This window comes from Saccopteryx leptura, chromosome 1 (genome assembly GCF_036850995.1).
Source record: "Saccopteryx leptura isolate mSacLep1 chromosome 1, mSacLep1_pri_phased_curated, whole genome shotgun sequence".
Lineage (NCBI taxonomy): Eukaryota > Metazoa > Chordata > Mammalia > Chiroptera > Emballonuridae > Saccopteryx > Saccopteryx leptura.
This window is the reverse complement of record NC_089503.1, coordinates 156,593,191-156,618,604: the sequence shown is the minus strand read 5'-3', so window position 1 is coordinate 156,618,604 and position 25,414 is coordinate 156,593,191. Positions and strand designations below refer to the sequence as shown.

General features: G+C 44.3%; 1 protein-coding gene across 3 annotated transcripts in view; it reads left to right on the top strand.

Annotated features, from left to right (window-relative positions):
- GHR (growth hormone receptor) overlaps positions 1–25,414 on the top strand; it is a 229,765-nt gene that overhangs the window by 76,026 nt on the left and 128,325 nt on the right. The window contains exon 1 of one of the 3 annotated variants that reach the window (XM_066378341.1): positions 16,460–16,484. The exons of the other annotated variants lie outside the window; for them this stretch is intronic. The gene's annotated coding sequence lies outside the window, so the exon portion shown is untranslated. Of the gene's footprint in view, positions 1–16,459; positions 16,485–25,414 lie in introns of those variants that run through there. 3 annotated transcript variants of the gene reach the window in all.

The window sequence follows — 25,414 nt, the reverse complement described above, 5'->3', positions numbered from 1 at the left end:
ATAGGCACAGTGTGGGCCAGGAGAAGTGGAACGGCCATAAAGGGAGGTGCTGGGTTGGAGAAATACAGCTAGAAGCTTGGGGCACAGCCTAAGAGAGACAGTGATCTGGACTGAGGTGATGCTCGGGCCTGTCCCCGGAACTCTGCTGTGGTGAGGACGTTGGTGAAGACGCATGGTCGTTACAGAATGAGAAGGGTGAATGAAATAAAAGATTGTGGGAGGGACAGTGGAAGTTCTTTTAAGTCATGTGATTCCAATTCCATTTGGTAAAGGAGCTATATGTAAGTTTTCCTTTGTGTAGTCTCTTAACACCTGAAGGAAAATTGGACTTGTAAGGACCAATGAGACACTCCATGTCACTGGGGATTTTTTGACATCTTGGAGGAGGAAGAATGATGGGGACAGCTAAACCTAAAACAGTCTCATGAAAGGTGGCCAAGAGAGGGCAGTCACCTTTTTATCAAGAGCACAGAGTAACACTGCAAATACTTAGGCCACAAGGTTATAGAACATGGGGCAGGCTCCGCCAAAATGCAGTATCTTACACAAGCAGACTCGTAATGTGAGTTTGCTAAACACGTTAGCTGCTGCTTCCCCTGATCCGTAGAGTCCCATAGAAACCTGGAACCTGGTCCCTTCCAGAAGAGCAAAGACGACTCTAAAGGAAAACGGTTGCCAATCCAGAAAGCAGCTCTGCCTTCCTGGTGAAACCAGTTTTCTTTTCCGTATAGTTGACTTTGGCAGAGGCTGGTGTCTCTCTCGTGCACACAGCTACTGTGTACAACTATTCTCATGTTTTTCCTTCTCCGCCTTCTGGTATGCTCTCTTCCTGTGATTGAATACTGTCAGTTTACTGCTGTAGATGCTGCTGCATTTTCCTTTCTTCGTGGGATCAATGCTGTTGTGTTCTGTGTCAACTAAACAGTGTGGGCCATGTGCAGGGTTGTTGTTCAGCAGGGAGGAGAGTGATGGTGGACACAGGTTGAGGACTCACTTCATGATTTCATGCATCTGGAAGTCAGGCCTAATTAAGATCCCAGTTTCATTCTGTTGGATTCCAACGGTCAATGTCTGGAACTCGGGCTTGAATGAACCCTGGGTGGGTGTGAAAACAGTAAACCAAGAAGTTTGCTCTTCCCCCAACTGGAGCTGTTTACTTAGCTGGAGCACGTCAGTGGGTGGTCCAGCCATCACAACAGTACGAACAGAGCTGAGGTGTACAAACTTTGGCAAAGGAGGACGGTAGCAGCCCTTCCATTTCTTCAGTTTTTATCATAGCTTATAAATTAGTTCATTAGGTACATCGATCTTCTGGAGCTAATAGTTCAGCTTTCTTTCTCTCTGTCAAGTTTTTAGTTGAAATCTATGAACTGTGCCCACCGAAAGCTCTTCCTGGACTGTTAAATGAATAACATAAGTGTTAATAGGAACAAGGACTTTTCTTTGACTTATTATTGGAGTAGGTCAGAGACTGTGACACTACAGGGTAGATTTTTGTTGTTATTTACTTTTTGTTTGTTTGGGTCACTGTAACCTCTCCTTGGTGTTTGTTCCTTACTTTTGACCATGCACTCCCTCCTGAGGGGGGCAAATGGCCTGCAACTGGTGTGGTCAAGACACAAAACCTTCATAAATCGCCCCATTAATTACCACCTTGAAAGCATTTTAGTACAGCAAGAGTTTATTAGATTTCCCTCAAGTGTAGCAAGATGAAGATTAATTTCTTACCTATCACAGCTATTATTCTACTTCATGCCTAAAAACAGTTCATCTTTATCATAAGCACTTAAGCCAAAAATCACAGAAGGAGGCAGTATGGTGCGGAGGGTGAGGGCTCTGGCGTCAGCTGGGCTGTTGGGGATCCTGGTTGTGCCTCTTCCCAGCTGTGTGACCTTGGCCTTCGGGGTCCCCTTCTGCAGCAGAAGATAATTGCAGAGCCTGTTCGTGGGGTGTGAAGTGAGGTAATACATCACAGAACTGGAACAGCGTCTTACTCTGTAGGGAAAGGAAGGGAGAAACAGTGAGGGGACAAGAGACAGGATAATCAGGGTTTGGGAGGGGTGGGGGGGTAAGAGAAGGAAAGAAGGAAAGTGAAAGAATCTCAGAAATAAAATGGCTGCTCTTGAGCGTTTCCCAGGAAGAGAGAGATAAGTGTGCTTATGTGGTTTTGAACATCCCTAGCACTCATCCACAAAAGATTGGAGCTTCTGTTGAAGCAGAGGTGTGGACCCATGTGACTTCTGTCCCAGCCAGTTGCTTGGTGTACCCTGTGGTCAGATTGGTCTCTAATGGTACAAAGGATCTTACAGACAGGTGCTTGGGGCAAACTTTGAGGCCTGATTGTTTACCCTTGATTGCCACAGTGTGTAATTATTCACCGGTGCTGGCTAAGAGTGTCGGTTTAGCTTTTTTGGCAGAGGAAGGATTAAGTTTAATGTTTAAAGGCATCTTTTTCAGGCGCTCTGCCCTGATGTTTGTTCAAGCACTTAGTTTGGCACGTAGCAACCAAACCTACTGGTTAACTCATTAGACGTTTATTATTTAGAAATCCATCTTCTCAAAGCAAAAAAGAACACTTGGTCATGCCTTAGCTCTTTCCTCTTAAGAAGGACAATAACTGTGGGATTAATATCAATGGTCTCATTGGAAGGTTGAGAAAATAAGTTTTGGAAAGACAGTAACAGCTTAAAAATTTTCCTTAGGTGGCAGTTTCCTTCCTAAAGCCTGAACTGAGCGTTAGCAAAACAGTAACTAAAATCTGAAATAAGACTGAACTACTGGGTTAGAAGCTCCGACTGGGTGGGGATGTGTCTGTGTTGTTCATAACTGTAATCTTGTGGCCTGAGTCAGTATGCAGCTCATAGGAGGCACTCCAATGCTCAATTAATGAGTACAGTATTTAAATTAGCATAGTTGGGCCTTAGAATAATGTCAAAGGGAATAGAATGCATATTAAACCAAAGCATAAGTCCTAATGCTTGAGATGTCATCACTTTGTTTATGGTCAGGACCTATTGCGTTAGTTCCAATCAAAGAAAATTGTGATGTAAAGGAACATAAAGTGAAATGTTCTGTGTTCATATTGTGTTTCGATGTCTGCAATACGTTTTAAATAAAAACGTCCCGAATCCTATTGTATTGAAATTGCCGTACTTTTCTTAGCGTCCTTGCTCCTTCAGACTTGAAGGGAAGACAGGTCGCTGCCACTCAGAGTAGACGCATGGCTTTCCTTATGGAAATGGCACACCTCCTGGGCGTTGTCCATTCACACAGCAAACTGGCTTAGTTCCCTCAGCTCTCTGGTCTGATCATTCTAGGTTGTTCTCTACCAGCTAGAAGTTTACACACTGAAAAGAATGGTCAAAGTTCTCTTCCTTCACTACTTCCCCTTCTCTTTCTTTCTCTAAAACTGGCCTCTTAATATCATGATACTAATAACTAATGGTATTATAATGTATTACTATTATATATTGATAATTTTATTAATGCTATTACATATTAATAATTGTATTAATAATAATAAGTGTGTGTGCACACACATATACAGAGAGAGATTGATAGGTGGCTAATTTGACTTGCTATTAAATTAATGCTGAAATTTCTTATTAAATAAGTTTTGTGGGCGTACGTGTTGTAAATAACACTGTTTTTGAGATGTGAGGAAAACACATGCCTCGAAACAGAGCCTCCATTTCTCCTGTTGGTGTGGAAGTCAGAGGTGAAAGGGATGAAGGGGCACGTTTTCAGGAGCCAGGGCTCTGGGAGAAGTCACAGTGGAGAAGAGGCTCAGAGGAATATACCAGAGATGGCACTTTTCTCCTGCAGATCTCCATCTGCTCCTCCTGGGCCTCAAACGGGCACATGTGGCTGACCGAAGCAGAGGGACATGCTTGGGGGTCTGCTAGCCTTCCAATCGCCAGCTTCACCTTCACAGAGTCAAGGGGACATCGCTGCCCGGCTCCGACTTCCCCGCCGCCAGCACTCTCATCCTAGCTGGAGCAGGTCGGGGCGTTGGCATCCACCGGGGACCACGTCGCTTTCTGACCTCCCTGCTGGGGAAAAGTGAGGAAGAAGGACTCTTTGGGACTGTGAAAATATAAACACAAATAGAAAACGCAAACCAAGGACTACACCGGTGGAGTCCATAAAAAGTGTTAAAACTCTCTGCGGGTCACGTGACTTACTCTTGGCCTCTCCAGCAGCCAGAGGCTCCTGTGGTCGAATCTGGAAAGAGTCCATAAGTCTCTGTGTCACCTTGGCAAATTGGTTGATCTCCTTGGATGGCGGCTCAGGCCCAGCTGCTGGCTGGGATGAAAGCCGGCCCTCGCTGAAACCAGATGCGGCTGCTCGGAGGAGCTCCGGGTAATAAATAATGTCGTATATACTTTGTTCCTGGCAGCGAGGCTGAACTGTTCTAACTCTCTGTTTTCACTCGCTTCTAAATTTCTGGAAATTTCTCCTTTGGGCTTGAATTTTTCCATGCTTGTCTTCAGCCCAGAGCCCTTTGGAAAGTTTAACTGAAGTTTTACCGGGCTGTGCTTTTCTACTTGCTGGGAGAAAAAGGGCCATGCACTGTTTTTCAGCTCATTAAATACATTTAAGTTTTTCCTTGGTATACCTCAAAAAAATAGTGGGGCCGTTACATTGAAAGTGTTTATTTTTTTAAAAAAAATCTGGTATGCTAAAGAATGTCTACAGAAGACAGTTTGGGGCTGCTGAGTGCATCCTTTTATCTTCAAACAAGACCACACACAATCAGGACACATACAAAAAGCCCCAGTCTAGTTTTAAAGATGGCCGAAGACACCAATTCCACACGTCCTCTCGGGACCCCCCCCCCCCCCCCCCGTTGTTGCCAGGAGGTGGCTCCATCTCCCATCAATCGTTTTGTTTCTCCATCACTTGTTCACCGCTCACAGTCCTGGTTCCTGAAAAGACTTCATGACCATATGCTGCAGGCACCACCCCATATGTATGTTGGGAATGACATTGACCATGTCTTTCAGGTGCCCTTCAGAAGAGCCTTCCAGGAGCCTCAGACTGCATCGTGTATTCCTTTGCAGCACTTAGACCCTCATTACATATGTGTGTGATGACTTCAGTCAGTTTATATCAGTTCCATTACAGCAGGACGCATGTGTTTTCCTCACTATTGTCTTGGTGGCACTTAGCTTAACAGAGTAGGACCTCAGCGCTGAGTATATTAAATGACCCTGAGTACAGTGTTGTTGTTTTTTTTCTTAATGAGAAGTGGGGAGGCAGAAAGACTCTTGCATATGCCCAATCAGAAGCCACCTATCAAGTGCCCTATGGGATGATGCTCTGCCCATCTGGGGCTGTTGCTTAGCAACTGAGTTATTTCAGTGCCTGAGGCAAGGCCATGGAGCAGCCATCCTCAGCACTTGGGGCCAACTTGCTCCAACTGAGCCATGGCTGCAGGAGGAGAAGAGAGAGGTAGAGAGTGGGGAGGGGTAGAGAAGCATGGTTGCTTCTCCTGTGTACCCTGACCAGTAATCGAACCTAGGACATCTACACACCAGGCTGAGTACATTGTTCTTATTGGAACTTATTCATAGATTTGCCCACGCAGACATGCATGCATGTATTCAACAGGCCTCAGGAAGTACCTCCTTCTTGGGATGCATTGCTGGGAATCTTTCCTTCAGCAGATAGCATGGAAGTTCTTGAGGATTCATTACTTATTCACCAAAACAAAACAATTATATTATTTGGGTAGCATTACTATACCTAAAATTGTAATATTGGGCTAGTAAAGCCAAAGCCAGTCAAGGGGATTTTATCATTCACTGGGCATTTATTATGTGCCAGGTACTGTGTGAGGTTGAAAAGGGAATAGTAAGAAAGTCTCTACCAGGAAGTCACTTATAGGTTGACAGTGGCAGGAAAAATAAATCCCAAAATAACTATTATACAAGGCAGAATACAATAGTCAGGTGGGAGTTAACAGCACGAGAGAGATCTCGCTCTACCACAGGGTACCTCATGCTCTTGTATTGATCTCCTGAGGCATCAGCAAGAGCTTCCGAGCATTCCCTTCATGGTCAGAGGCCCCAGGAGGATAGGCAGTCTGGTGCAGTTCCTCTCACAGTCAGATCCTGCACTCCTTCACCCTGCTGTCCATACGTACTCTCTCTGTGTTTCTTCAATGGCAAGAAACTGGTCGACTCATCAGCACTGGAAAATAAGCCAGAAAAAAGGTCAAGCTCTTGGCCGCCAGGTCCTGAGGGTCATTATTGTGTACACAAGACCCCAAGACCTCTTTATGCTTGTACGAGCATGGGTCTGTTGTTGGCCTGGGTGTCTTTGTTTCATCCCAAGTTTGAAGAGCATGCTGTCATAGCCTAAGTGTGTATTATCACAAGAGAGTGAAGACGCCAGCAGCGTCCTGAGGTCCAGCCACCCTGACTTTCTCACTGAGCTGACTGGCCCTTTGTCTGGAATGCTTTGCCCTCAAACATTGGCATTGCTGGTTCCTCTTGTTGTTCAGGTCTCAGTTCAACTGATCAGTCTCTGGGACCCCAGTTACACCAGTGACCCCCTCTGCCCACCCTTGTCCTTCTCCATTACCCTCTATCACATCACCCTTTAGGCTTTCTGTATAGCATTTATCTCATTTGACAGTTTCTTTTTCATGCCTCTGTTTACTTTTTACTGTCAGTTTTCTCCTACTAGAATGTCAGTTGCATGAGATAAGAGAGATCTTTACCAGTCTGTTGGTTCGTGGAAATCAGTGCCCAGGAATGCGCCTGGTGTAGGTCGGGCCCTCAGACATGCTGACTGAGTGACTAACTGAGTGTGGGAATGGCCAGAGGCTGAGGGAGACATTCAAGAGTCCTGTTCTGCTTTCTGGCCTGAAGAAAACATCTTGCAAGAGCATCAGCTGTTCTGGAGGTGCCCTGCCACAGCTCCAGCCCACACCACCTCTCTCCTGGGACAGCAGTGGGCACCAGGAGCATGCATGCCTGTGCCCATCAGATTAAGGGGTGGTGTCTGTTTCAGGGGCCCCTTTAGTTTCCCTGTGAAGCTACCGTTGCAGAGGCCAGCGTCTTTCAGGATTTAATCCACATTTCCTGTTCTAAGCCTTTCGGCGTGTGATGCACTGGCCTCCGGTGTCATTTAAAATATTGCTTTAGGTTTATAAACCAATTTGTGCTGTAGATCTCTGAAACTTGTCCAACACATTCAAAAACTTGACAATTTCTCTTGCTAATGATTTTCATCTGCCAAAGAGCGTGTCTAATTAGAAAGGAGATTGCTAAAGATACTTGGTTTATCTTTTTTCATGTTACTTAGGCTGATTTTGTTATCTTTTTTTTTTAATGCTTTTCTGGGAAAAACCTGTTAATAAGAGGGAAAAAAATGACTTCTTATTTTAGAAGAGAAAATGTTACTTGGGTTGAGAGTTCTAGTTATATAAAATGTATCTCTCTGGTTCTTAGCTGAATTTAAAAAAATGGAGCAAATTAAAAATTGGGGGAAATAGTTTGGGGTGGGTTTGGGCATATTCATGGGTTCTTTCAGCTATTTAAAAAATGATTTTGAAAGACTTATTTGCATTATCCAAATTAAAATTTTTGGCCGTAAGAGAAAGGTTAAAGTCATGTGTTTTCCTCAGCTTGACTTTTTGGGTGTTACGAATTTATAAGCAGGACTTTTTTTGAAAGGGGGAACATGGATGGGGCCTTTGGCCAAAATAAACACTCCCAGTGTTTAATAGTTTTATACTGCACATAGGAAAACATCCCTATCTTTATTCTCTTAAGGGGCCACAGATTACCAGATCTGTCAGAAAGGCCAGGGCTGGCCTGGGCCACTCTGAATGGAAAGGGTGGTGCACGTTGATTGCCAAATTTCTGTCAACACAAGAAGAAAACATCCATGTATCAGAAAATTGTTTTCTCATCCATTATGTAAGAAATTTATGCGTGTTAGTACTCAGCAGAAGAAATGACACAGGGACTGTCATTTTTAGCAGTCTTTTGAAATATCTTGCTCAGAGACCTGTTTTGTTTGAAGGTTGACAGTGGCCGTGTGAATACAGACGCCCTCAGGGTGGGCCGGTTGGCCTTCCCTCCCTTTACAGCGACTTTCACTCCAGCAACACCATGAGCTATGGCGAGCAATGTAAATATACAGACATTTCTCTCATCTTAAAAGGACAGGTCAGAAAGCCACCACCCCTTTTAGGCCCCCAGCTCATCCTGAAAAAGAGATTAGCGTTTAATCGGTACTGCTCCTTGCCACCAAGGAGGGTTGGCTAGGGTTGCTTTGGGCAACTATTCTTACCCCCAAGGTTATTCCTCCCCTTACAAGGAAGAGTGTCACAACCCAAAGACTGTGTACCTTGCGGAGAGGCGGTCGGCTCTGCTTCCATCCAGCCGAGGCTCGTTTATGGGAGGAGAAAAGGAACATTTTATTAGGATCTATAATTTTCCAGGCATTCTACAAAATAATAGAGGAGGCAGAGAGGTCTTGTTTCTAAAGTCTTAGATCTCATTCCCTTCGGGCCCTAGAGAAGGGGAAGGCTGAGTTGAAAACCTCTGGATGATTTTAAATTGACTTTGCTCTATAAACCACATGATCACATTTATCGGGCATCCCTTCCAGTGTACTTTTTTCCCGTTTTGTTGAACTGATTGGAATGACACTGGTTAACAAAATTATACAGGTATTAGGTGCACGTTCTATAATGCATCATCTGTACACTGTATTCTGTGCCCCGCCTCCACCTCCCTCCACCCCGGCAATCACCACACTGTGGGCTGAGTCCAAGAGGTTTTTTTCTCTTTCTTTCATTCTTTTATTCTTTTGCTCAATCCCTCACCCCCCACTTAGCACCCCCATGACCCTTTCCAATATTACATAGAGTCAGTTCAATACTAAATATATCTATTAAGCCTCTAGTGTCCTAAGGAGATGGATAGTTTGGAAAATGAAGACAACTTGCGCCTGATGGTCATAGGTAGGCAGTGATAAACTGAGGCCGAGCGTGACAAAGAAAGGACGGTGGAGCTTCAGAACATGGAAACATCTCATCTGAATCTGTGACTGAGCAGGACTTTGTGACAGAAGAGCCCACAGGTGCACCTGGGAAGTCTGATAGGTCTTACTATGAAAATGGCTGAAGTGTGGAGAGAAAGGAAGCTCAAAGGCCCTCAGGTAGTCATGAACATCCCGAGTGACAGTTTGGGCCACCCACATAGCAGAAAGGGTGGAACCGAGTGTGGAGGGGCATGTGGCTTGACAGGTAGACCAGCACCCATTTGGACGAGGCCTTGATTGCCAGCGAGGGACCCAGGGTCCTGAGTCACAGGAAGTCACTAAAGAATAACATGCAAGAAGACGTCATGTTCAGAGATGGATCTTTGATTGCTGGCCGCAAGGTCCTTGACAGCTTGGAGACAGGAGAGCTGGAAGACAGGGAGACCAGTGAGGGCTGCATGGTCCTAGTGGCTGAAATGAACAGAGACAGGTCCAGTCTTGTGTGTGATTACAGCAAAACCACTTCGAAGATCAGTAGTCTTTTAAAGGAGTGGTAAGTGGAACAAGTTAATGGAACGTCACTGTAATGGAATCTAGTCCGGATGGTTTAACTGTGGAATTAGCAAACTCTAATGAGGTCACAGATCACGGTCAGCTGATAAATACTGTAAGACATATATTCAATATACATGTCAATACAGCTCCCCTGTTACTTGTTGAAATGGTGCCCGTCTCACTCTTATCTGGGGCACCAAAGCCCACGGGGCTGTGTGCCCTGACCGCAGTGAAGGCAGCTTCGCCGTGGCCCACTATTCTCCAGCACAGATGTCTGAGTCCCGCAGGCTAATCCATCCAGCCGGTTTGGAGTGTGATAGCCTGCATGAAAGTGGATGTTCCTTACTGTGCATAACTGAACGATAGTCATGCTCAGAGGCACAACTAAACTCCTGGGCGGGTCACTTAGTTCTTGCTCTGTGGAGGCATCCATAGGGTTCACATCTACCGTAGAAATACCCCACTTGCCTAAGGTGGTCTTATGAATTCACTCTTACTCTGCCTTCCCTCCCTTAGGTATAAGATCTATGACTTTTCTAGATCTGTGATTTTTAAATATCTTATTACTAGCTAAAAGTGGAGCCAAAATGCATTCTCAGGACCAAAAGGAAAATGAACAAGTAGAGGGACTCCTCTGTCCATCATCCCTGACTTGATTCCACTAGAAACAGGCTGACTATAGAATTACACTTGAGACAGAGTGAACATGTTCACTTTTGAGCACTGGTGACAGCCCACAGTGAAAGTTAAAATTCTGATAGAAGAAGACAAATTGTCACGTGGCTGTTCAATTTTAAAAATGGTAACCTACAGGGCCTGATCTGTGGTGGCACAGTAGATAAAGCATTGACCTGGAATACTGAGGTAGCTGATTCAAAACCCTGGGCTTGCCTGGTCAAGGCCCATATGAAAGTTGATGCTTCCTGCTCCTCCCCTCTTCTCTCTCTCTCCTCTCTAAAATGAATAAACTCTTTAAAAAAATTAAAAATTAAAAATGGTAACCTACAAACCTTAAATTTTTTAAATGTTAAAAAAAATTTATTTTAAATCCAAGCCTTTTTAAAAGATAACTCCATACTGCTTTCCACAGGGGCTGCACCAGTCTGCATTCCCTCCAGCAGTGCACAACGGTTCCCTCTCTCCACATCCTCGCCAGCACTTGTTGTTTGTTGATTTGTTTTTTATTTATTTTTTAAAGTTATTTATTGATTTTAGAGAGAGAGGTAAGGGAGAGAGAGAGAGAGACAAAAACATCAATCTGTTTATGTGTCCTGACTAGGGATTGAACCAGCAACCTTTGCATGTTCAGACGATGCTCTAACCAAGTGAGCCATCTGGTCAGGGAAATGTTTGTTGATTTATTGTGGTTAGTCATTCTGACAGGTATGAGGTAATATCTTATTGTAGTTTTAATTTGCATTTCTCTGATGATTAGTGACATTGAGCGACTTTTCAAAAAATTAAAAATAGAATTGCTTTATGTTCCAATGATTCCACTTCTGAGAATTTATGCAGAAAAATCAAAACACTAATTCAAAATAATATATGCACCCCTGTATTCATTGCAGCATTATTTATGGTAGCCAAGATCTGGAAGCAGCCCACACATGTCAATCAGTAGATGAGTGGGTAAAGAAGTTGTGGTATATTTACACAATGGAATACTATATGGCTATATATATAAAAAAAAAAAGGAAGTCTTACCTTTTGTGACAGCATGGATGGACCTGGAGATCGTTATGCTAAGTGAAATAAGCCAGGCAGAGAAAGGCAAATGCCATTTAATTTCATTCATACATGGAATCCAATGAACAAAATTAACTAACACGCAAAATAGTGACAGACTCATAGAGAGCAGGCTGACAGCTGTTTGCCAGGGAATGGGTTGGGGAGGGTTGGGAGGGTGACAGTATTAAGCAAAACAAGAAGAAAAGAGAGAGAGAGAGGATTCTGGCCAGGTGGTTCATTGAATAGAGCAGGGGTTCCCAAAACCTATGGCTCACGAGACAGATGTGGCTCTTTTGATGGCTGCATCTGGCTCGCAGACAAATCTTTGATAAAAAAATAATAACCTTAAAAATATAAAACATTCTCATGTATTACAATCCATTCATTTCCTACTTTTCATGTTCATGGTTGCGGGTGGCTGGAGCCAATCACAGCTGTCCTCCAGGACAACGCCAAATTTTTATTGGATAATGTGTAAGGTACACAGGTCGTTGTATGGCTCTCACAGAATTACATTTTAAAATATGTGGCGTTCATGGCTCTCTCAGCCAAACCCCTGGAATAGAGCATCGTCCTAGCATGCTGAGGTGGCAGGTTTGATCCCTGGTCAGGGAACGCAGAAGAAGCAATCAATAAGTGCACAATTAAATGAACCAACTTAGTGAAACTATGAGTTGATGCTTCTCTCTTTCTCTCTCTCTCTCTCTCTTTCTCCTTTCTGCTACCCCCCTGTCAAATTAATGGAAAATATTTTTTAAAAAGAGAGGGAGAGAAAAAAACTCATGGACCAGACAACAGTGTGGTGATTGCCAGAGGGAGGGGCTGGGGAGGTGGAGGAGGAGCGTACGTGGTGATGGGTGGAGACTTGACTTGGGGTGAACACACAGTACAGTGTAGAGAGATGTGTTGCATTGTGCACCAGAAACTATAGTTATGTTAACCAATGTCACCCCAATAAATTTAATAAAAAGGAAAAAAATCCAAGCCTTATGAGGGAGAGTCAGGCAGTCAAATATTCATGAGTGACTTCATCTCTGAATTGTTATGGAATAAACGTCCACACTGTCTCACAAAATAATTCATGTTGCCAGTTTAGTTAAAAGAGCACGAGGAGCCCAGAAAGTAACTCAGAGTGGCAACTGTCATGTTTTCATCGAATCTATTGTCTACGTTGCCGTTTTGCTCTAAAGTGGGGAGGAACACCTTAGAACTCAAAGAATAAAAAGGCTTTACCTTTTCAGGAGAAAAAATTGGAAGAACATTTACATTTTCCCTTGCTGATGTAACTCAGTCGTGGCTATGGAAATTACTACTGGCACCAAATCTTGTATGGACTGGCAAGGGGTGCCAGGTTTTCACAAGCTGTGTCATATGCAGAGATAGATTGTTGGCACAAACTAAGCCACCTGTTGTCTTGGTTTTTCACATGAGGATGGCTAAACAGACTGTTCCTTGATCAGCAGTTCAAGCAGCTCTGTTCAGTTCTTTGGGAGATGTTTGTGAAGGATATTATTATGCGACATGCAGAGTAAATATATAGGGGAAAAACATCTGCATCCGTACATTGAAATACAGATGGAAACCTATTGGAATAATTATATTATTTCCTAAAAGTTAAAATAATTTTATTTAAACCACTGATCCTGTTTCTAAGGAAGTCTTAGCAGGGGCTTCTTAGTTCCTTGTCACTGGTACTGTGTAGATAGCAGTGGCAGAAAAGAAAACTAATCATGGACTTTCTCAGGATGGTCTCTGCAGTCACTTGAGTGTGCCATTGTGGTTGTTTGCACTTGGGAACCGAGATGACCACAGATGTACGAAGTTCACCCTGGATTATTATGTCCTTTACAGGGCTTCTGCCTGGTGCTGTCCTTTCATGGTTACTTTATTATTTTTATGTTTCTCAGCCAACTTAATCACATTGTACTCTGTGAAATGTTTTGGGTTCTTGTTTAAATGGGTATTTGCTATGCAGGTTTAACAATGGGCCACTTGAGTAACATGATCCAGTTCTTTCTTTCATCGCCATTTGTTGCAATTCACAATGACTAACGGAGACTTCCTGGTTTGGCTTACCAAGGCCTTGTTGATGTATTTGTGATTTCCAGGGAGAGAGGCTGAAAATCATTTACTAATCATCGTGTTCCTAAGCCAAAGAGATTTTGTTTATTGGAATATTTAAGCATTCAAATTAACATGTTACTTGAAGGCTGGTGACAAATACTGCATTTTTTCTTTTCTTTTCTTTCTTTTTTTTTTTTTTTTTTTGCACTAATCAGACCATTGGCATCAGACCTCTGGGAAGCCTTGTGGCAGGACATACTCTGTGTAATGTCCCATGTGATTAGCTTTTCTCCGGAATGTAGGAAGAAAATGTTCTGCAGGCTAGAGACTGGGATTAAGAAAGCTCCCTTGCTTGTTTTACCACACTAAATCGGGGGACGGTCAACTGTTGAGCCAGGAGGGTGGGTAGGGGGTGACAGTCATGAAATCAGTGACTGGAACTCATCTGAACAACCATTCCAGCATGCCCGTCCATACTGTGGCAAGAGCAGATGCCCTACAGAGGGAGGGCCATGAACTTCCTTTATCTTTCTATTTGTGTACATTTTTATAACATTATTTTTTACTCTGGCAGAAATATAAATTCAGAGCTCTCTGACTTATTTTGGTTTATATTGTTAATGCATTAAGGATGACACACAGATGCCCATTACCTGCCACCCAGATGAATACATCAAATGTAAACATTTTCCCCATATGTGCTTCATAGCGGTTATTTGTAAAGAAACATTATACAAATAACTTCGAAGTCCCAAGTTTTACCTTCCCCAGCCCCTCCCTGCTCTCTGTCACCCCAGAGGAACAACTGTCACATATCGGTATTCGTACTGTCTTGTGTTTGGACTTTCATATTTTACTGTGTATATGAAACATGCATGTTAAATGCATGAAACATAAATTGTGTATTTTAAAATGTATATATATGTTTCCTTTAAGTGTGGAATGTGGTGTTCTGGCAATTTTTACTTTTGCTACCAAACATTTTATTTTCAGAATTTGTTATATTACTCCAGCTTATTTTTTAAATTGCTGTATATTATTCCACTTTATGAAAATAGCACAATTTATTTATTCATTCCCATAAAGATCAGAATTTGAAGTGGTTTAATTGTTTTATTAAAATAAGTGATACTGAAATAAATATCCTTATACATTTCTCTTCGGACACATATGACAGAGGTTTCTGGATTATATATTGGTGGACTTTTCATCATGGGAGATATGCATTTTTGTTTCTGTTAGATATTGCCAAACTGCTCTCCAAAGTGCTCATAACCATTCACACTTCTCCTAGCAATGTGTGAGAACTTCACTTCCCCACCACCTTGCCAACAGTTATTATCCAATACAATTATTTGTGAGTTGATAGGTGTAAATCACTATCTTATTTTAATTATTTCTGTGCTCACTTATAAAATTTGACATCATTTTTACAAGGCCATTGGGTTTCCTCCTCTCTGAATTATCTACTTCATTCATTCTCTTATTGTCTGCTTTCTTTATTGATTTATAGAAACATGTATATATAACATAATACATATCTATATGATTCTTATGTATATTTATTTTAATATATATGTTTATATTTCATATATATGACTAATTCTCAATCTGTTATATAAGGTGAAATTTCTGCCTCCCATCTGTTGATTGCATTTTAGTATTTTATGACATCCTTTAACACAGATGACTTATATGTTGATATAGTTAAATTTATTTTTATTCTGCTTTTTGCACCTTGCTTAAGAAATCACTTTCTCTTCCACGTATATTATATATAAACTCCTCCTTTACTCTAAATTGCTTTAATGTACTTTTGAAAGTTTTAAGTATGTAGACTTTGAATTTATGGATATGATATAAAACATGAATTGTTTTTTTCCATATGATAAACTAGTCCTGATGCCATTTACTGAATAGCTCCATTCTTTCTCCATTGTTTGTAATACCCTCATATACTAAAACCCCACATAGGCTTTTGGGCATGGTCATGTTGTCTAACCAGGGGAGGCTCTATGGCAGGGGTCGGGAACCTATGGCTTGAGAGCCAGATGTGGCTCTTTTGATGGCTGCATCTGGCTCGCAGATAAATCTTTAATAAAAAAATAATGTTAAAAATATAAAACATTCTCATGTATTACAATCCATTCATTTCCTACCGCTCATGTTCATGGTTGTGGGTGGCTGGAGCCAATCACAGCTGTCCTCCGGGACAACACCAAATTTTTCTTGGATAATGTATAAAGTACACGGGTCGTTGTATGGCTCTCACAAAATTACATTTTAAAATATGTGGCATTCATGGCTCTCTCAGCCCAAAAGATTCCCGACCCCTGCTCTACGGGAAACACAACAAATCTCCAGAGCTAGAAAGCAGGTGTTTTGTTTCTTGTGTTGTTTTTTTCACTAAGTTTTTAGTGTTTTTCATCTTTTAGTTGACTTGTAATGTTTTTTCTTAGAAAGACCTACATCCCTCTATTACAAGGTAATTAAAAAGAAACAAAACTCACTTTGTCTAAGAGCTATGTCTTCCTGCTCAACTGACCAAAATATCCTATAATTAATGGGTAGGCAGTACTAATGATTTGCTAGCCCACTATTTTGCACCAATAACTACTGTGGTTCAACATTTATAGTTAAGTATGTTAGGATTTCAAACGGGTGCTAATGTTATGGAGTTTATTCATTTAGCCTTCATTGTACAAATGAAGTGCTACCTCTGGCCACATTGGGCACTTCGTCAAGATACCAGGGAACACAGTGAACAAGCCTGACACTGTCTTCAACCCATCCAAATTGTTGTCTTTGTCACATGGTAATGCTTGGCCTTCTTCTCAGCTGACCTGGCTGGCTCTGTTGTGGTGGGTCTGTGGAGGTTCTGGCCCAGGCCAGGCTTCCACTTCAGGTGGCAGAGGCCAAAGGCCTGGTGGGCAAAGGTCGGTGGGGGGAGGTTCGTTCTGGGGCAGCTGGAAGGGCCGGATGCCTTAGGCTGAGCTGATGTGATTTGTTTGTACCAAGCACCTGATGATAAAAGACGCGCGTGAGCCTGAGGCCGAGTGTGGCTGTTTGCTCTTTGACAAATTTCTTGAAAATAGAATGACAGGTTGTGCTTTTATCTACTCTTCTAGTACAAGGTGTGTGTGGGGGGGGGATTGGGGAAAGGGGGAGGGAGGAAAGGAAGGAGAGAAAGGATGTATCTGGTTTGGGGAGAATTCTGCCCAGGTTCATATATGAAAGCAGCAAGACAGAGAGAAGCTAGAGATTAAGACGTGCCAAGTGGTGACCAGGAAGCTTCCGCTGTGTTCCACCTTCAAACCCACCCTCTCTGCCAGATTTTAACCAAATGAGTGTGCTGTGGTCTGCTTGCATGCTTTTCATAAAGCCCAGGGAAACCGTATGAAAATCCAGTCTCTACACCATGGCAGACTGCTGATTAGTACGCTCTTCTTGTTAGCTTGCTTTAAAGGGCTGATGGCAGGTCTCTCTGTTTTTAAACCTGTTGCGTTTTTCGCTGTGAATCTCCAGCCTGGCTCAGGCCGCAGTTTCCCTTTTTTCCCACCGCATTCTTCCCTTTCTGGCTTCACTTCTTTGTGTTCCCTTTTCCCTCTACTTCTCTGCTCTTCTCTTTGCTCTCAGCAAAACTTCTTTTTCTTGTCCTGGAGTTTTCAAAATATTCTCACTGGGCAAAGCCCCAGACTGCTGCCTTTCCTGACCACCACTGGATGTAGTTTGGGCTTCCAGAGCTTGTTCTCTGAATGAAAGGCTGGTGCGCTGGGCATTTTCGGAGCTGGTACATCTTGAGAAAGTCAACAGGTTATAATTTGCACTCAGGAAGCACTTGAGGGTTTCCACTCGGGCCCGTGCTTTACATGTCGGCAGTTTCTATTCCAGAAGAGTGCTATTAAGAGGAAATGACACGAACAGTTGCATGTTTGTTTTGCGTTGCTTCTAAATTGGGGGGTGGGGTGGGGGATGGTCACCACTTTGAAGGAAAGAAAAATAAGACTGTCTTTTTGTGCTTCTAAGCCAGACCTCTTTGCTGGTTTATTCTGGAACTTTGAGTTCCTTACCATGGGCCAGATTCCAGCTGTCTCTTCACAGCTGATGTGATGGAAACCACTTATTCTATCTCATTCAAAAGCATTCAGATACATTTCCAATGAAGGACATGGTCCCACCCCCTCAGTGCACCCATTCTAAAGTAGCATCAAGGGTCTCTGTTCATTCCATCAATAATTTATGTGAAACCGAGTGTTCACATGACACTAGGCACTGTGCACAGTAGTAGAGATCAGAGATGACCCCCTGAAAGAGACGAGAAAACCGGGGATGTCTTAGGCACTGTAATAGAGGTTTGTCACAGCTGCTATGGAAACAGAGAGAACAGAGGGAGAGAGGGGTGTTGCTAGAAGCACATGCAAGTTGATGGAACCTTGGGCTGAGGTCTGGGGGAGGCATGTCAGAGGTGGATGCAGTGGGAAGGGGACAGGGGACAGAGGGGCCGGAGGTGTGAAAAGCCTGGACCCTCTGAAAAAGACTCTTCCATGGATCGAGACAGGGTGCAGGGTAGGGGGTTGGTAGAAGATAAGAATGGAAGGGTGGGAAGAGGCCAGATCTGGTCACACAGGGCTGCACGCACCTTTCTCGGATTCGTCATTTGTACTGGACAACTTGAGTGAGGCTGCTGGTCTAGTTTCAGAAATCACTGCGGTATCAGCCCGGGGAACCAAGTTTTGCAAAATTAAAACCAGGATTGACTTTGGAAATTTTGGCGCAGCTTGGTCCCGGCTCTTGAGGGCTGGTTAGGAGTAAACCCCTTTTCTGGGTTACTCCCAGGCTCGCTGCCACCTTCAGAGAAGGTGGGAAGGGGGTTCAGCTCCTGTGGGGTGGAGGCAAGTGGCCAGCCCACTGGGGCAGCCGGAAGGGCCGGACGCCTTTGGCTGCGCTTGTTGTGATTTATTTATACCGAACACCTGATGATAAAAGATGCATGTGAGCCCGAGGCTGAGTGTGGCTGTTTGCTCTTTGACGAGCTTCTGGAAAATAAAATGACAGGCTAAGACAACCTGGATTATAAAAAACAACAACCATTGGATCTGTGACAGGAGACCTAGGTGCTGCCCCCCACCCTGCTCGGCTGCCGCCGGTGCCGGGTCTTACCCACATCGTGCCGTGCCTCTGGGCTTGGCTCACCTCACCTGCACACTGAGACCTTCAGACTAATATGGTCCTCAGGGCCCTGCCCAGCACCCAGTCTTCCTGTGATTCTGGCCCCCTCGCTGGTCTCCTTGGTCCCCACCACCTAACCCCAGACATTCTGACTAACTGAGAAGCTCATTAAAGCCATGGATCTTTAAACCAGTTGTAGCTTAAGTAATATCATCTAGTGAGCGTGGAAAATAAGTAGCAAAGGAAAAGAATGGTGATTTGTGTTCTTTCCGGTGCTGATGGGAAGTGAGAGGCGGGTAGCCCCCTGCACATGCCTTTCTCCTTTTCCTCTGGATTTCCCACGTGTCCTTTCTGCAGAAGGAGCCGGAAGACGAGCCTTGGCCTCTGAGGGGAATGAGGGAGGGAGGGCACTGCAGGGGAAGTGATCTGTGGGACGCTGAGCTCTGCCAGCTTCCCAAGGAGTGGTGCAGCCAAGGGACCGCTCAGGGGGGTCATGCGCAGAACTGTGCCCTGAGTGTGGCCTTCCTACCTTTGTGAGAATCTCAGGAACCTATACCCAGCCCCCCAGTCATGTTCTGGCTGCCCCGAGGTCAGCCCTAAGCCATCCTCTAACCCCCGAGCTACCTGGTGCTCTCTTTTACCCCAACTAACTTCTCCTAGAGATCCAGCAACAACAGCTGGATGATGGTGTGGGTATTCTTGGGGGACATCCAGCGCCTCTGGCCTACCTTACACCCACCAACACCCTCCCCCCGCACAAACTCACAGGGAGCAGCTGCCTCTTTGCTCCTCACATCCTGCCAGACATTTTGGCAGCAGGATAGAGAGATAAATTGATGGACTGGATATATGTCTTGCCCCAAGAACTTTACAGGTAGCACCACAGGTACTGGGGGACCCTTTTACTCCACAAATGGGTTCATCACCTTGTGACTACAGTATTGGAGCATATTTTATAGGAAGGTTAGGAAAAAAACAGTGTAGAAACACAGAGGAGTAGGCAGTTGAGTTTAGGGAATTTCGGAAGACTTCATGGAGGTGGTGATGTTCAAGCATAATTTTGGAGAGTGAGGATTTGTGTTTTGTCTGGCAGCAGCCTTGAACGTAAAGGGACACAGAGCGTGCGGAGGTTGTTTCAAAAAGAGAAGAGGCAGACAGGCGGGTGGGGACGGGGAGGAGGAGCTACGTTCCAGAGAATCTTGAGCTAGAGTCACCCCCTTATGGTGACAAGTCACATACATATAAGAGGGGGTGGAGTAATGGAGGTAACTGAGGGACCCTAATCTCATTCAGCAAAATAGGAAATACGAGCTGAAGCTCTTTGTTCGTTAGGTGGAGATTGGGGGCAGGTAGGAGATGCTAAGTCCGGTGTGGGCAGGAGTTCCTGGAGATGCTGTGGGCAGCCAGGTGGATTATTTCCCTGTGTCTAAGGCACCTGCCCTCTGCTTCTGCAGCATTTACATGATGCTCTGTGTAAACTGCCACCCTGGGGATTCCCTGTACCTTTTCTTCTTCCTTTGGAAGTCAAGTCGTAACTGGTAACGTGAACACAAATGGTTGAAAGTGAAAAATTTGTTTGAATCATTTTTCAGTGTGATGGGAAGATGAACACATTGTTACTGATGTTCTACAAGAGGTGAAATAATTGATTCTCACCCAACAGATTGCAACAGTAAAGGATTTAAGTGTCTGTGCCTTTGACTTGGGAGGGGGACAGTCTCCGCGAATCAGCAGTGCTGCAGGGCTGGGCTCAGCCTGGCCACGCCAGCCCTCACCCACCAGCCGACTGATTCAGGAGGAACGTCAGCTCACTGACTTACAGTCCCCTGAGTTGTGCCCTGGTGATCCCATAGGGTGGTACATATGAAGTCCCAGGAATTCAAAGTTTAATTCGGAAGCACCAAAAACAAGCTTTCCTGAGCGAAGATGTTAGATGTAACAGGACACGTTAGATTTACAAGGACAAAGAGAGCCTGACTTTCCCCTTACACACACACACACACACACACACACACAACAAAGAGAGCCTGACTTTCCCCTTACACACACACATACACACACACACACACACACACACACACACACACACACACACCTACCTTTTTTTTCCCATAAATACACATTCTGTGTCCTTATCTTCCTCCTATTCTAGTCTGTTGGAGATGAACTTGATTTTGATTTACCTTTCCCTCAACACATCATCTGTGTTTTGTTTTGTTTTTTTTAATTTCCTGGTTAGACCTGAGGTTAAGATGAGTAGCACAGCCAGCAAACTGATTGAGACAGGCTCTCTCTGGCTGTCTCACTTCCCTTGGGGTCATCTCATGCCCAGATTTATGTTTGCATAAAATAAATTGCATCAAATGACCCAGAGGTGATCAGACTCAGAGGGTCCAGATTTCTATTAGCCAACTTCAAGAGATGGGCCAGTATAACAGAATGCTAGTCCATGTGTTTATCATTCATCTCCACTGTCAAGCAGTTGCATTTTACCTGGTTATTGTATCAGTTTTCCGGAAAGAGCAAACCCGGAAGGCAAGATGAGAAGCAGAGGATCCTTCGGCAATTGCAGATTTGGAATTGTGGGACCTGAATGACTTCAGGGGAAATTGTCACCAACTCTAAGAAATCATTTCACCCATTTCTATATTGGGACAGTCGTCTTAGCCAGTCAGAGCATACTCTTAGCAAGAGGTAGTTGGAAGAGGCAAGGCCATATTTTTCTTTTGAGCATTCTTTATCCATCATTAATTGATTAGATTGTCTCTAAAGACCCTTCTGCCTCCCAATTCTGCTAAAAAGCCCCTCTCCTTCTAGACATGCTTCGGTAGAAACTAGATAATTTTTTTCTTCAATTTTATTTTGTATTCGTTTCAGGTATACAGCTGAGCGGTTAGACAGTCATATATTTTATGTAATTATCTTCTTGATGGATGCTTGGGAAATCAACTTTGGACTCTGCACTGGACTTTTAGAAACTGTATTCAATTACTGTCGCTTCCATAACTAATTATGGAAGGGGCTTATAACAAAGCCCCTTTATTATCTTGCAGTTCTGTTGGCGAGAGGTCTGGGCACAGCAGGACTCAACCTGATTCTCTGCGTAGAGTTCACAAGGCTGAAATCACAGTGTCCGTGGGGTTGCGTTACAGACTGGGCCCTGGGGATGGCTGTGCTTTCTGACTCGCTTGGGCTGTTGACAGAATTCAGTCCCCTGCAGTCGTAGGGCAGTCGCCCCATTTCCTTGCTGGCTGTCAGCTAGGAGGCAGTAGTTGCCCCTCGAGGCTGCCAGCATTGCCCCCCGTGGTTTCTATGTGGTCCCCGCAACAGCAGGTCAAGTCCCTCTCAAATTTCTAATCTCTCCGACTTCCTCTTCGGCCACATCTCTCTGACTTCCTGCTTTTACCGGCTAATGGGATGTCACGGACTCTCTCAGATAATCCAGGAAAACCTCCCTGCTTTAAAGCCAGTTGATTAGTAACCTTAATTATATTTGCCACGTCCCTTCAGAGCAGCGCCTAGATTAGTGTGTTTGAGTCACCAGAGATGGTCACCTTGAGGGGACGGTGCTGGCATGCTGCCCACCCAGTCTCACCAGCAGCACTTGAACCCGCATCCTGCCATGACTCGAGCGATCGTGTCTGTGGGGGACCGATTCCCTCCATTCAAATGTGTTCTTTCTATTTTATAGCCACTTTCACAGGGTGATGTGTTCTTATCCCATCTTCTTACTTAGTATTTCAACCACTTGACGTAGAAGGTTCTCTATTGCGACAAGTACATCAATTGGCTGGTTGAATGGGGGAGATTGACACTTCTTTTCTTTCCCTCCATTCATTCGGCTGAGGAAGATTCCTTGGGCTGAATAGCTCGGTTTTCTCAAACTTGAAAGTCATAGCACTTTTGGTTTGCACTAGATTGGTAATTCTCAATTCTGGCTGCCCTTTCGAGTCACATAGCAAAAAAAAATTGAAAGTATCAGAACTTAGGCCCCACCTCAGAGAGCCTGACTCATCTATGGTAAAGGCAGGGCATGGTTTCTCAGTCCCCCCGGTGGGGGCATGAGTTGCCATGCGCAGCCAAGGCTGAGAACCAGTGGCAGGCTGCAGAAATTCTGTGTTAGAGATGAGGGGCAGAGGGGACGCAGTGATTCTCTTCAAGTCCTGTACCTGGCAACAGGTCTGGATTACGGTGCCAGTTCTGTGACACAAACAAGAGGTTTAGAGTTTAATCAGTGCTCAGGAGTCGTCTGCAAAATGAGCGTGGGGAGACCTGGAATACCCTGTGTATTGCATCAGTAGCAAGACTGTCTTTCTAGGACCCTAAGAAACTATTAGACCTTACAAATGAGCTGTTTAAAGCTTTTCCCGCTCACGAACCGTGATAAGCATGGACACATTCTGCACTGGCTGGCCAAGGGGCTGGGCACACGATGCCCGCAGTCTCAGTGCTCCCAGGCTGCGCTGTCTGGTGCAGTCGCCACTTACCTGTCCGGGGCTCTGCGGCACTGGAGATGCGGCTTGTGCCAATCATGCTGCACCGGGAGTGTGGAATACACCCCAGATTCAGAGACTCTGTGTTAAAAAAAAAAAAAAAGAGGCAACTATCTCATTAATAGTTGTAATAGTGATTACATAATGAAATAGTAATATTTAGGATATATTGGAGCAAATAAGATGTTATTAAAATTAATTTTGCCTGTTTCTTCCTTTTTTAATGTGGTCAGAAAGAAATGAGAACCACATATGTGGCCAGCACTGGAAGCTCATATTAAATTGTGGACGGATCACAAGAATTCTCATGTTTTCTGTTCTAAGGCTTGTTTTACAAAAGTATTATACTTTAAAAAGATATTAACTTGTAAGGACATGTAATAACTTCAAAATGCAATGGGTATTGAATTTGAAAGCGTTCCTTTAACATTTGTGTAAAACGTTTTTTGTACTCATTCAATAGAAATTTATCTGGCCACTGGGTAAAGCTAGCAATAAAACTACTGGTCTGCAATGTGTTAATTTCTGTGACGCAGTGCAGTTCCGGATAGTGTTCTGTGAACGCTGCTAACAATGCTGGTCCAAGCCCACGCCCGCCTACCGCCCATGATCCTAGAGTGAAGTGGTGTGTTATAAACTTCCTGGGCATGAGACATGACAGCAGTCTGCCCTGTGTTTCCATCTAGCTGGCAGCCAGTCAGTCTGGCCCCATAGATTTTTTTTTCTATTTATACATATAGGCTTAAAGGACGATAGGCGATGTCCTTGTGTCATGGAAAGAGCACACATCATTGCTCTTAAGTAATGTACCCGAAAGTAGACCAGGTGCTCTGGGAGATCCTGTGGCCTCGAGATGAATATTATATCCCTTGGGCACCACTGTTCTTAAAGAATGCTATCATGTCAGTGTTTGTGAATTATCACTGTCCCTGACAGCCCTACGCGCTGGAAATGTTATGGCGGCTGCCCCCCGTCCCTGCTTTAGATCCAGACTCATTTCCAGGAGCTTTTCCTGCCCTGCTGGTACCCAGCACAGGTGATCATTCTACCTGGGGTAGCTTTTAGGAAGAAACACGGGAAGGGGAAGGCAGGCCTTGGAGATGTCAGGTGCAGTCCTAACGTCTCCCCAGAAATGCTGCACTCAGCATTTGTTTCTCCAAATGGGCAGGGGCTGGGCAAAAGTCTCGTGAAACAGGAACCCTGCACACTCATTCCCTGGGCAAACTTTGAGGAATCATCCTTTCTGCCACTGGGAATACATAGCTCCTGCCTCCACTGTGCTCCCGCTGAAAGAAGGGACGCAGGGCTGGGCAGCCTCGGGACATGAGTACTCAAGGGGTGGCAGTTTCCACTGCATCGCACAGCGCAGGAGTTAGTGTCTCACAAGGTCAAGGAGTGTGTGCAGGTGAGGGAACCAGAGCCCACGGTGCCGAAATCAGTGCAGGGATGCACGAGTCAGGAAGCGCCAGGCTGGCACCGGGCACTGGACTGCAGACTCCAGGAGACCACGTTGTCTCACACTTGGTTTCCCAATTTGTTGATCTTAAAAGAACAACTTCACCATTTGGGGTTTGACAGAAGGAAAGGCAGTTTTTGCCCTATAAGTTATCTGGGTATGCTGGTACACTACAAGTTATCGTACTAATCATGGTCAGATTATAATCTCATCAAGATAATGTGTTTGAAGGCGTCATTCTATGAAATGTCTTTGACAACTTATCTATTTCCTATTAAATCAGGTGGAACAAAGCCAATTTCCTTCTGAGAGTTTGGAAGAAACTCTCAACATAAAGCACCTCTTCATGTTATATAGATCTATCACAGTAAAAAAAAGAAAAATAGATTTAAGAAAGAGTCTTGTGGAAAGAGAGAGAGAAAACAGAAATTCAGTAAGAGGTTTGCTTTTTCAAATTCTGTTTTGAAAAAAAAGATAATTTGGTAGGTGCACTGGTTAGGGACGTAATTAATTTTCTCTTCCATGTGAGAATCATGCCTGCATTGTGAATCATGAGAGGCACCAAGTGAATCAGACTGGGTAAGTTTAACAGCCATCCATAGGAATAGTTGCTATGGAGAGTTGTCACTGTTGCAAAGCACCAAGGTGTCCTACTGAACTCAAACAGAGCTCCCCATGCAATGAGAAAGGCCCTGTCCCAACAAAACAGTTATGCATCCCGAGATAGGAACAGCACCAAGCATTCAGCATGGAAATGTCCCGTATTCTTTCACTGCCCCAGAAAGAAAGGTAGAGAGAGACCCAGGTTCCTAGAACCCAGCTGCCTCCTCTGTTCTCACAGGAAGAGAACATTGCTAGAGAAGGCGCCAAGCCACTCACCATGGATATTCATCTGCCCTTCTGTCCGCCCTAGAAATCTGTGATTTACAAAGCAAATGAGCTGTAT